The following is a 12,800-nucleotide window of genomic DNA, read 5'->3' on the forward strand; positions in this document are numbered from 1 at the left end:
TAAATATTTGTGTCTCATGCATTTTGTCTGCAGGGCAGTGTTTGAAAACAAAGCGAATACAACATCGCTTTATTAAAGTACATCATGTCAAATGACTGGTAGAATAGATTCTCATTCAAGTACAGTGGAAACTCAGTATAACGAGATCCACGGGGACCAAGACAATTTGTTCTTTATATCTGATATTTTATTATCAGTAGTTAATAGACAATACAAAACAAAGGAAATAAATTCATTGGGACTGGAGAAATTACTTTGTTATGCTGTAAAAGTGGAAATTTTTGCGGTGTTGAAATTTTCGCGCATTTCGCGCAACCAGAAACTAGCGCGAAAATAAAAGCACGCAAATATTTTTGCTTGCCATATGTTCCTGTGCGTAATGGTGATGTCTTGATTCCGCGGAATTAAAAACACGCGAAACTCTTCTTACCCGGCCAAGTGCGAAAAATTAGTCGCGCGAAAATATCCACTTTTACAGTATCAGGTATTATGTTATATTGGATCTCATTTTGAGTTTCCACTGTATTGTCACTTGCAGGATGTTTTGCCTAGATTGTGAAATATCCCGTTCCCCCATACACAGTGCTTTAAGTCTTTACTCGTTTAAATCATTGTGCTGTTGTCATGATCATAAAGTTGCCTGCCTGGCACTAGGGCCCTGTTAATAGGCTTGCCGGCTTGAAAATCACAATAAAAACATTGGTCACATCGTATGGAAGAGCTTTCCAAAGTCTGTCAAATTTATTCACGAACAGAAATTTTATGTGGGGATGAAATTTCATGCTAGGGCCCTTCTATTGGGCAGATGATATAATGGACTCCCATTATAATGAAGTCCTCGGGACCAGCAGTTTTCTTTCCTGATATTGAAATTTTGTTATAACCGAACAAGTCAACAATAAAAGACAAAGAGAAGATAATGTTGCGGCCTTACTTTCTACTTTGTTGTAACCGAAATTTCGTTATAACCATTTTCGTTATAATCGGAGTGCACTATACATCATATTTTGTTTTTTATCCTTGGGTACTACAAGTACTGCAGTCAGTCTCTGATGCATAGTTTACTCACCAGAATCAAGTCCAGTGAAATTCACTTTATGTATGGAAGCCTAAATAAATCAAATCATCCAAACCTGTATATTTGTCCTGTGGAAGATGAACTTTGAAAATGTGTAATGTATATGTAATACCACTTATGTATCCGTGCATACGTACACATGATTCCCATGAATGTATCCCACGTGTCTTTAATACACAACTCTTCACTCACTCCTTTCTTAGATATACTTCAGCTACTTCCATCCTCTCATTTTCAGCAAAGACATTAAAAAATAGCCCATGTGACTACAAGTTTCACATTATTAAAAAAAAAAAGGAAAAGAATTTATTCATTGTAGTGCAAATTTTCGTACTTGGTTTTATCAAACAGTTAACAATTCTTGCTACAGGAACAAAAGAAGACTTTTCACCCCAAGTACTTTTTCCCCCTTCTTGTGAGCCGTGATGAAGGGTACAAATTCAAGGCCACCATTTTGTTAAAGACCTCTTTGAAGTCCTGTACATTATACATTCTACGATTCGAACATGATTGATTCAGAAGCACAGCCTTCCACTCCTCTTTCACTTTTAATACACATAATAGCTATGATACGGGACTGCATACAAGCAACACTCCTACTGGCGCATATTTCACATTCAAAACCACTCTGCTCCACTCTGATTACAGCAATTACATATACCTGTAGAAGAAGGCATGATACAGTGTACTATTTCTCTCAGTTTTCCCCTATTCTACCACCTGGGACTGATTGCATAAAATTTTTAAGCGGAGAAAACTCGGGTTATTGCCAACCAAGTTTTTTCCTGTGTTAAAAATCAATGGCAGAATAATGCTAACCTAAGTTTTTAGTTCCTACCAGAGTTTTTCTCAAGTAAAAAGTTTTCTGCTACAAGCCCCTGGTGTTTTAACATTACTGTGACATCATGTTGATAACTGCAACTGAAACGAGAGAAAAAACAAAACAAAACACCAGTATACACTATATATTATTTGGTATGACCTGATAATAATAGCTTGCTGGATGGTAAAAATATATGATATATATCTAGTATTGTACTTGACTGTATCGGGAAAAGAGGGTTTGGAATAGTATACAAAATACAGTTTTGTGGTCAAAAGGAATAAAGAATGTTTTCAAGAGGTATTTTGAAATGGAAATAAGAATGAAACTTGAGGAATGTTGATTACAACCACCAATGCTTTCCTATCTACTCATGAAAAATTTATGTTATGTTCAAATATACGACATGCCACTGAAAAGAAAGATAAAGTGATGTATATTAATTCTGTCTACTGGGTGGTCAATTTATCACGTTTGATACGCAGTTTTAAATATACCTGTTGATTATTTGGTCATCTGAGCACAGTCCCTTTTTAATATGCTTTCATTAAATGATAGTTCCATGTACTACACATTTTGTACCTTGCTTTCTTTTATATACACATGATTTAATAACAGCAGATGCAAACAATTATGAAATTATGACATCTAAATATACAAACACACTATATATTTGAGTTAATATTACATATGAACTATTCATATTCTAAGCAATATCCAAAACACAGATGGCTTGATAATGGGAATAAGAGTTTATAGTTTGTTGTCATATTTTTTTTTTCTCTCTTCATACTACTGCTATCCAGTATGAATATTCGTTCAAGTGAGTGTATTGCCAATGACAACTTGGCCCCAATATATTTTCTTCTATTCTGTATACTTTATTATCCATATAACAAATAAAACACATCAATTTCTCTTTGAAAGTTAAGTAATAAAATGAAACAAATAACACAATTTTACACAAACAAGGTCTGAAACCCACGTATGTCATAAGACGTGTAAATCGTGATCTGAAAACGAGGCAGGTACATCACACACAGACGAGCAGAAATATACACACATGATTACTAGCAGAAGTGATATAAACTCAACACAACCAGAAATGTACAGAGAAAATCAAGCTCAATTTGGAAACATAAACCCAGCAGTGGCATGTGCAAGATATAAACTATAAGAAACAGGCAAAAAAGAATGGTATAATGAAAATGGAACAATTGCAGAAGTCCAGCCGTGGCATACGCTTGCATCACTCTACAAAAATATATCAGATCTCAAAACTGGTTGTTGGAATGGTTGGAATGGATCAATAAAGCTGTATTAGTTTGCCATTTGCTATGGCAAAAAAACAACAACAACAAACAAATCGAAAACAAAAAACAAAACGAAAACAAAAATTAATCGCACTAAAACTACACTTCATTATTCAGGAAATGACAAAATAAAGCGAAAATATCTGAGCTCGTCACTGGATAGTTCTCTGCATTTGTCAAACACATGTTCATCACACAAGTGTTTTGCAATTGACTCTACTGTAGTAAATAATGTTCATGACAAGCCACACTTGAACACTGTTCAGACAAGCCTTTTCCTCATAAAAAAGCATGTTTCTGTTCCAAAGATCACAACATAGTGAATGCAGGGTTGTTGTTTTTTTCTTTACAGTCTATCGCACTTCACAACATAGGGTATTTTTGTTGTGAACAAAATATTACTCAAGATTAGTTGACAGTCAACCAAAAACTTCCTTTAGAAGTCATTAAAAAGTTAACATTATCTTTAATTGATTGTTGTAATCTACATTGTAACAGGCACCCTAATCATTACCAGTACTCTACAATAGTCTAAACAGCAGAGTCCCAAAGTGTCAATCTCCCCCTTTTATGTTGCTTTTTTACAAAACAAAAGAGCAACACGTATCATGTCCGATATTTCATTTCATTATTTTTTAATGACAGTTATACTCGTATGATTTAGAAAAAGATAATTATGGCACTCTCATTACGTTTTCATATGATTGGCTACATTTTCTAGAAGATGGTCCACTTCTAAGATATCTCTTCTGCATTCTTACCAATCTTTATATGACTACCATAGTTGGGCATCTTTTATTCTTTTCAACTTCATACACGAGAAGCACAATGTCATATCTTTCCTGCCGTCTTTTTCCATTTTTGGGTACCATGGAATGGTATTTACAGTCCAACTCATCCTAATTTCTTTCAGGCACTCAATGGTAAACCCTATGACCACTCTGGAAATTCTCTCGCAGCTTCAATTAATCTCAGGCATCACCATATTGAATATATACAATGAGTCTGTGGTCACAGTGATAACAGTTTCAAGCGCTGTCTGATCCCTGTAAGGCACCATTGTTGATTCAATACAAAAAATTAAGACAATTTTTCACTGAGAACCCTGTCACTTTTTCCTTTTCTAGAGGTAGTATCCCTACTGTGTAAGCTATGAGAGAACTACGTATCTGTACAAAAAGCACCCTGTGCTTCTCTGCCTTTATCCATCCGAGGCCCTCTGGCTCCCACAAAATTTTTCTCGTCCCAGTCAGATCGAATACAAATCTTGTTTACCTCGGTATTTTATTTTTGGCCAACTTCACAGCCCACACGTGGGAGCTAAACAGCCCATTATGTTGAGAAGCGCAAGTCTAACAGTAGTCTCATATTAAAGTACATAATTATGTATTTCAAAATTCATTTCATGGCCCCCCTGAAATTACTAAAGGAGACACTGATGAAACTTGTTCAATCTAAATGCAAAGTTAACCCTGATACATTGTGCAAAATGTGGAAATTAAAACTATTTCGCCATTTGTCATTTATGATCAGAACACAATTTGATTTGAATCTATCAGAATCATACACGTAGTAGAATATTTTCTCTGTGGCATGTTAGATGCTACTCATGTCAACTCCTTTTATAAAGTGTATTCATGGCCTTAGAGAACAGGATCCTACAATTTACCATGGGTTGATCTGATATCACTCTCTGTCGCGATGAAATATTTTGAGACAAAAAAGAGCCTGCACAGAAGGGATACTACCTCTATATATAAACTGTGATTGTGATTGTTTTATATTTTCTACAGGCAGAAGGCACTGTCGATCACAAATCAAACTGCATTGATGACTGAGGCATATTCTGGGTGACATTTTTCAACACCTTTCAGTTTTGTTTCAATTTGTTCTTATTTTTTCTTTCCTTCCTGATAACCTATTCCTTTAGACCCCTACTCCTGAAACTTCAAGCATCATAAATCTGCAATTTCATGCTGCATGTACACCAGAAATACCACCGAAAATGTAAAGCTTAAAAGACAGACACTGCATCTCTGTTACTAATTACAAACTACAAGTTACTGTAAGTGTATGTATACATATCCACCTACTATCTTTATCTTTTTGTCAAGAATTAAAAAGAAATGAAGTTGCAGCTTGTTGATTACACTGCATGTAGACATATTTCATTTTAAGATGTCACTTTTGGCAGTGTATTGTAGACATTCTTTACCAGAGCATCATACAGGTTTCATTAACACCATGCATTTGGGTAGAGGAAGGCAAATAAAAATAGAGAGTGAAGTTATCTCTAGAATAGGCAATCCTGTCCAACCCTCAGAAATGTATTGACATCCCATTTCAGTCAGTTTGCATGTACAAATACTGACACCGGAACACAATTTTACAACGAAACATAACATCTTGGCATCCAAGACTTGACCATTATCCCATGTCCTTGCCAAAATGCAATACTGATGTGAAAGATGAAACACCAAAACATTAAACTTCAAATGACCATACACACTGAATATTAACATTTGACAAAGAAACGAATACAGGTACACAGAGAGGTAGGTAATAACCTTTGTGTACCAGTTATAAGAGAAACTCAGCTTCATTCAAAATTATACGGGCAGTTGAGTTAACATAAAAATACTGACCTTCTTAGGTACAACTGTAATTGTGGGAACACAATGACATATCACTTTTCTTCCTAATGCCAGTCACGATGAATTTTTTTCTATTTCGAAAATTTCATCGATGCAAAATTTTATTTAACATTTGGCATACTTGTAAAACCAGTGAAGTTCCCATCTGGTAATGACTAGACCGAGATCTGCAACATCCATTTACACACATTGTCAATAATGTTTTCTATCTCTATCATATCATCAAACTCTTGTTGGTGCAGCTATTAAATGGCAGTGACTAGAAAATCATGTAAAATGTTCTGTTGATTTTGTTTTCTAACCTGGGCTGGTGCTGTTGTATTTGTTGATAAATTAACTATTGAAATAATTCATATTGTGATCAGCAAGAACTTAGCATTAAAGTCTCATGGTCAAGTGTTCTTGTAGTCTTGTTCTAATATGACATCTTGAACAACAGGGACCAGTTGCAGGGCAGTGGAAAATCTTGCATTCTGCCAATAATAGATCAACCTCTTCATGAACAGTTACATAGAGAAAGCACAAATTCTAGAAGTTCTGCAGTAATTTCCTGGCATGGATGGAACACAAGCAAAGAAACTTGTGCTTTGTGGGTTTTCATCAGCCAATAATCAAATTATTGTTTACACACAATGTCTTCTAATTCTGCAGTCACAGTTCACCCCATCTTTCTCATACTCCTAATTTGCATAGATGACCATTGGATTAGGCAGTTAGGACACAGAGCCCAGGAAAGAAAATGCAAATATCATCCATAGCTATCCTCCAACCTACTACATCAACTTCCATCTGTTGACATGCTTTCCTGCAACTTGAAATGATTTACAGACAGCGAAAGTGATGGAAACAATTTTACATTGCTGATATGTCATCTTTGTATTCAGAATGTCAAACACTGTTCTCTGGTTTAGAATGGAAAACTATTGAAATGTTTTTGCCTGCTAGAGTTAGGCTGCATTTAGAAGATTTTGCATACCAAGAATTGCCGATTTGAAACATCACTTTAAAACATGGTTTTGAAACATGGTTTTGAAACATGATTTTGAAATATGGTTTTGAAACATGGTTTGAAGCATGGTTTTAAAGCATGGTTTTGAAACATGGTTTGAAAACACGGTTTTAAAATGTAATTTTGAAACAAGGCTTTGAAACATGGTTTGAGCAAGGAACATTGCGAAGAGTTTCTCCCAAGCATGTTTCTGGCTGAGGATAGCTCAGACTGTCCCACTGTGAATCTTATCATACACAGCTTGTCCCTTGGCAACTGGGTCAAACGGGGCATGCAACTGCGAAGTCATTGAAACCACATTTCATTTATAACTTTCAAAACCTTCTTTTCTAGAGAAATGTGGTTTTGAATCACACCTCAAGAGTGTGTTGCTTTCAAAACCACATACAAAAACCATAACTGTAATCACTACTACCACTTACAATCATATATATGTAGGCAACAAGACAGTTTTAAAACCATGTTTCTAGCCAAAAAAAGTTTGCTTTAAATGCACCCCAAGTTGATGCTGAACTCCTCCAATACTACATTGAGTGCACATGGTAATAGCACTGACAAAATTTACTGTTTACCAGGATTTGGTCTCTCCACAAAATTTCTATACAAGCTGCAGGTTTTGATTACTTGCATACACTTGGAAAACATGACAATCTGAAAGTGATTACCTCAAATGCTTCATGCATCATTGCTCAAATGTAGTGGTTTTAAACTGCATATAAATCAATTTACATCAAAATGACACATTTACGACAACAACGATGCTGCACAAACACACATCAAACAGTTCAACTACATGAGTAACATCAAACAAGCTCAGAGATTTGAAGTCTTAGCCAAATGAGAGCAGACTGGCACATGGTGATTCTAAACGTTATTTTCTTCTGAAGTTCAAATTTACATGGGGCAAACAACCTGGCACAGTTGGACAATATGCACATGTACGACCATAATGATCAAGTGCAATGTACAGTGAAATTTTCATATGAATGACTTTTCTTTTATCCTTTCTGGCATATTCGACTCACATTGTGCTTCAATGAATTTCATAACATTCAAATAACATGGGAAGACTCACTTATCGAGTAATTTTGCAACTTTCACGACTGGGAGTGAGCATCGCAGGATCAAATAACGAACTTTGTACCTCTGTCATGTTTGGAATTACATATTACTATAACACACCTTTTTACTGACTTTCATGACTCTTTATGTGCCCAGAGACTAAGCTAAACTTACCGATTCTTTTTTTTATCTACTTTTTCTTTTCATTAGCAAAGGCAATGGTTAACACAATAGGGAATAGGGGGATTTATAGGTACATGTAATCTCTATTCATTGACATTTAGTTTCCAGCCACCTATGCCGATCAGCAAACAAAGCACGGTAAGGGTTAAACTATTTTAGGAGGTTGGGGCGTTGGGGCTACTTTGTTATTTTGCTTGTCTTTTTTTCCTAACTTTTTTTATACTACATTATATTTAGAAATCCATCAACCTATGCTTCATGCTTTAATTCACGAGTATCAAATTGACAAGTTTATCACAGAATAAGAGCAATACATAAAAATGATAAAAGTAAGTTTTTATATAGCGCATTTCACACTTGTTCAGTATCTCAATGCGCTTTACAGACTATTATTAACCCCAGTCACTGGATACATCATCATACATAGAGATAGAGCGCGTATAATAAAAGGTATCTTTGTCATTTCAAAATAGTGATGGAGAATCAACGTTAGGAGCTCTTAGCCACAATTTGTAATTTGGTCAGCACGAATGCGGTTGTTTAAGATTAATGAACCCTATGCCTTTAGAAATTGACAGAGGTTATTGTTTTGATTTACGGTCATTTCTCAGGGTATGATTTATATTGTATATGGGAGGTAATGCATTTTTTTCCTGTCTCAAAAAAAAAAAGGCAAAAATAAACAAAATCTCATAGTATCACTACATAGCACTCAACATACACAAGTTAGTAAACTATGAACGGCTCACATTCCAATGTCTTGAAAATTCCGCTTTAATAATGATTATTTTTTTCTCTTTCTGATTCATTAAATAAAAGCAATATAAACTTTGAAACTTCACAATATATAAGACATTCAACCAAGACTAATAGACTATGTATCTTTGACTTTTCATACTACACATGTACAATAAACATAGAGACTTTGTTGAAAAACATTTTGCAATATATACACGAAACAATCATTACATATTCACAAAATCATGTGCGGCTATAAAGGGTTGGCAATTATAACAATTACTCACCCACAATTAGAGAGGCGTAAGTGCAATTCCGACAGTAGATTCTGGGTGAAGATAAACAAGTAGTGGTTAATATAGGTGTACCAAGAAATCACATAGAAAATGGAAATAAGAAATTATATGTGAAGGGAAAACTGAACAGGCCAACCTATGTACATCACTTCACTACCAATCCTCACTTTAACATATTACTATATGAGATAATCAAGGCCTAATTCCACCAGTGACTCCTTATCACTGTAGCTTGGAGCAGCTGCTACCATCACAGCAACACTAAATTGGCTGTAGGGATAACTACTTGCTGCCATGGAAGCTTTGGTTACCGCTGAACTGGATCCTCGGGCAATAAGGCCTGAGTCCCCGCTTGGATCCCATTCCCGCAGCTAGTCACCCTAACATCAAGTAGCTTTAATATCAATCTGAAGCAGACAGGCTGGCATGGCCGACGCTGCAGATGTGATCCATTCACAAGAGCGTTCCTGCACTGTTTACTCGTTGGAGCAGTGAACTTTCACCGTAATTTCGTGCATCGAGTCCAGTACATTCCATAGAAAGCAGGTGTGGGGGTGGATGACAGGGAGCATGCATCCACAGTTCCAGCCCTAGTGCACATCTTGCTATGCCCACGGCTACACCCTCACTGGGCACGCTGCCTCCACCCCTCTCTCTCGCAATGGATCGATCCAAGTCTGGGGCTTTCATTACATAATTAATATTCATGAGGGAAAGAAAAGAAACACCCTGCAGTGTCCATGCCTGAGAGGGTTCAAAGGTCACCAAGCATAGCAGTCGTCCACTCCTACCAGTGTCTCTCATTAGTGGGTCCAGTGCCTGGTTACAGGTGTCCTCCTATTCCTTCTCTCGTTCTGTGAAAATGGTGGGGTGAGCAAAATGACAACAGAAATGAACACAAAATATCAGAGTGAGGCATCGTCCTCATGTAGTGCTATCAAGGCCAGATACTTTGCATACAATGTATGTTGCTCTGATAATGTGGCAGACATGTCACTATGTCTTACGTATGACACTTCCCCATTTCATCTGGTATGTGGTAGTGCTTGGAGATGGTGTTGAGTCTCATTGCTACTGTACATTAACCCATTCTATACTAAATTCTGAAATCCCCATAGACTTAATACACAGGCCACCAGGTTCCCGTATTGAGCGGGTTAACTGCTACAATTTTCAATTTGTTAAAACATTATTTATTTTTATCTCCCGCAGCACAATGTGAGAAATAGAAATAAAAACAGTGAGTTTACTTTTCCCAATTGCAATATCAAAAGCATACTAGGGCTATCAATGATCAGTTTGATAGCAACTGTGTGCAATTTATGACTGAATGTCGTTCCATGAAATGAGAACTAAACATTTCTGTATGAAAGATAATAAAGCATTCTGTATTTTTAGGACTTTCTGGAATGAAAGCAGTCAAATTCTTTTGAAGAAATGTATGCCATCAGACTGATAAAGTAGCTCTCATAATATTCATGATAACGATTTAAAAAAAGAATGAAATCCCAGCGAGTTTATGCATAATATGCTGCAAATCAAAGGAGATTCATGCCTTGTACATGTAGCTGTATATGCTCATGTAATAGCAATTCTTAGAGCATTACTGGAGCTGATAAGAAAACTTTAGTATAAGATGTGTGAAATTTGGCAAGATTTGTTCATGTTTTTTATGAGCCATGTCCCAAAGATTTCTTTGAAAAGGGGAGTATTCAATGAAATACCATACAGATCTAATATCCAGCTTGAGATTGGAGTTGATTAAAAAACAAGAGACCCGCGGGTCTAGCGCTCACCTGAGTATCGCAAGTTCACCTTTCACGCAGTCACTAATCTAAATTATTCACAGCTCTACCAAAATTTGACGAGGCATTCTCAAGTGGAAGATGAAAATGTACAATAAGGGCCCAATTTTTTCAAGATTCCTTAATTTGGGGGAATTGGGGCCCCCTGGGGCCCTCTGGGTGGGGCATGGGGCCCTCTGGGTGGGGCATGGTGCCCAGTTTGATAAATTGAGATCCTGACCACCTAGGGATGCTACCTGCCAAGTTTGACAAAAATTCATCATGAGGTTTTCAGGAAGAAGATGAAAATGTACAATTCAGGCCCCCATTTGGACCCTTCCAACCACCCCCCCCCCCCTACCCCAAGAGGGGCACCCCTGGATCTCCTATGAACAAACTTGAAACTACAGTCATTAATGTACTCACTCATAGTATTATCTCAGCTCTATAACTTCTGATTCTAGAGAAGATTTTTAAAGATTCCTTCATTTGGGGGGTTTGGGCCCCCTGGGGGCCCCCTGGGCGGGGCATGGTGCCCATTTTAACAAATTGAGATCCTAACCCCCTAGGGATGCTACCTGCCAAGTTTGGTGAAAATGGGTCATGGGGTTCTCAAGAAGAAGATAAAAATGTACAATTTAGGCCCCATTAGGACCCCTCCTCACCCCCCCCCCCCCCCTGGGTCCCAAGGGGGGCACCCCTGATTCTGCCATGAACAAACTTGAAACTACTGTCATCAATGTGCTAACTCATAGTATTAACCTAGCTCTATCACTTCTGGTTCTAGAGAAGAAGATTTTTGCGGATTCCTTAATTTTGGGGGGTTTGGGCCCCCTGGGGGCCCCCTGGGTGGGTCATGGTGCCCATTTTAACAAATGGAGTTCCTAACCCCCTAGGGATGCTACCTGCCAAGTTTGGTGAAAATGGGTTATGGAGTTCTCAAGAAGAAGATGAAAATGTACAATTTAGGCCCCATTAGAACCCTTCCCCACCCCCCTCCCCTGGGTCCCAAGGGGGGCACCCCTGATTCTGCCATGAACAAACTTGAAACTACAGTCATCAATGTACTAACTCATAGTATTAACTTAGCTCTATCACTTCTGGTTCTAGAGAAGAAGCTTTTTACAGATTCCTTAATTTTGGGGGGTTTGGGCCCCCCTGGGGGCCCCCTGGGTGGGGCATGGTGCCCATTTTAACAAATTGAGTTCCTAACCCCCTAGGGATGCTACCTGCCAAGTTTGATGAAAATCGGTCATGGGGTTTTCAAGAAGAAGATGAAAATGTAAAAAGTTTACGCACGACGCACGACGCACGACGGACGACGGACGACGGACGACGGACGACGGACGACGCACGACGCACGACGCACGACGGACGAAGGGCGATCGCAATAGCTCACTTGAGCCTTTGGCTCAGGTGAGCTAAAAAAAGAAGATACAAAAAAACATTAATGTAATGCAAACAAATGCAACATGTCCATTAAAAATAAAAATCATGGTTCATTCCTGCCTTTTTAAAACAATCTTTTTTTTAAACTAAGGAAAAGAAAGTACAGTCACACATGCAAAGTCTGTTTTTCAACTGATTTTTGAGTCGTCGTGGTGTATTGAAGTAGCCAATTTAGCTTTCCTGGTTTACTGGCATATTGACTACAGCTTCTTTTCCTGGCCCTCAAGGTGATGTTGATGTACTTAGTTCAAACAAACTGAAATATAATCCCTCGGCATTTGTGAACTCATTTACATTCGAGGCACAAAACAAAAACCCTGATGACATCACTGTACCCATGCTAAGGAATGATATTTAACACGATTGAAGTTGTTTATTATGAGAAAGAATTCGTCTCTCAGAGCAGAAATC

General features: G+C 37.5%; 1 protein-coding gene across 1 annotated transcript in view; it reads right to left on the reverse strand.

The window, feature by feature from the left end:
• Nucleotides 1-9,808: 9,808 nt before the first annotated feature.
• LOC139711494 (uncharacterized) overlaps nt 9,809-12,800 on the reverse strand; it is a 71,436-nt gene continuing 68,444 nt past the window's right edge. Inside the window, exon 16 of the mRNA XM_071623375.1 lies at nt 9,809-10,010. The gene's annotated coding sequence lies outside the window, so the exon portion shown is untranslated. The remainder of the gene's footprint in view (nt 10,011-12,800) is intronic.

This window comes from Diadema antillarum, unplaced genomic scaffold, assembly GCF_040938485.1.
Source record: "Diadema antillarum isolate AM-2024a unplaced genomic scaffold, OU_Dant_1.0 scf00000040, whole genome shotgun sequence".
NCBI lineage: Eukaryota > Metazoa > Echinodermata > Echinoidea > Diadematoida > Diadematidae > Diadema > Diadema antillarum.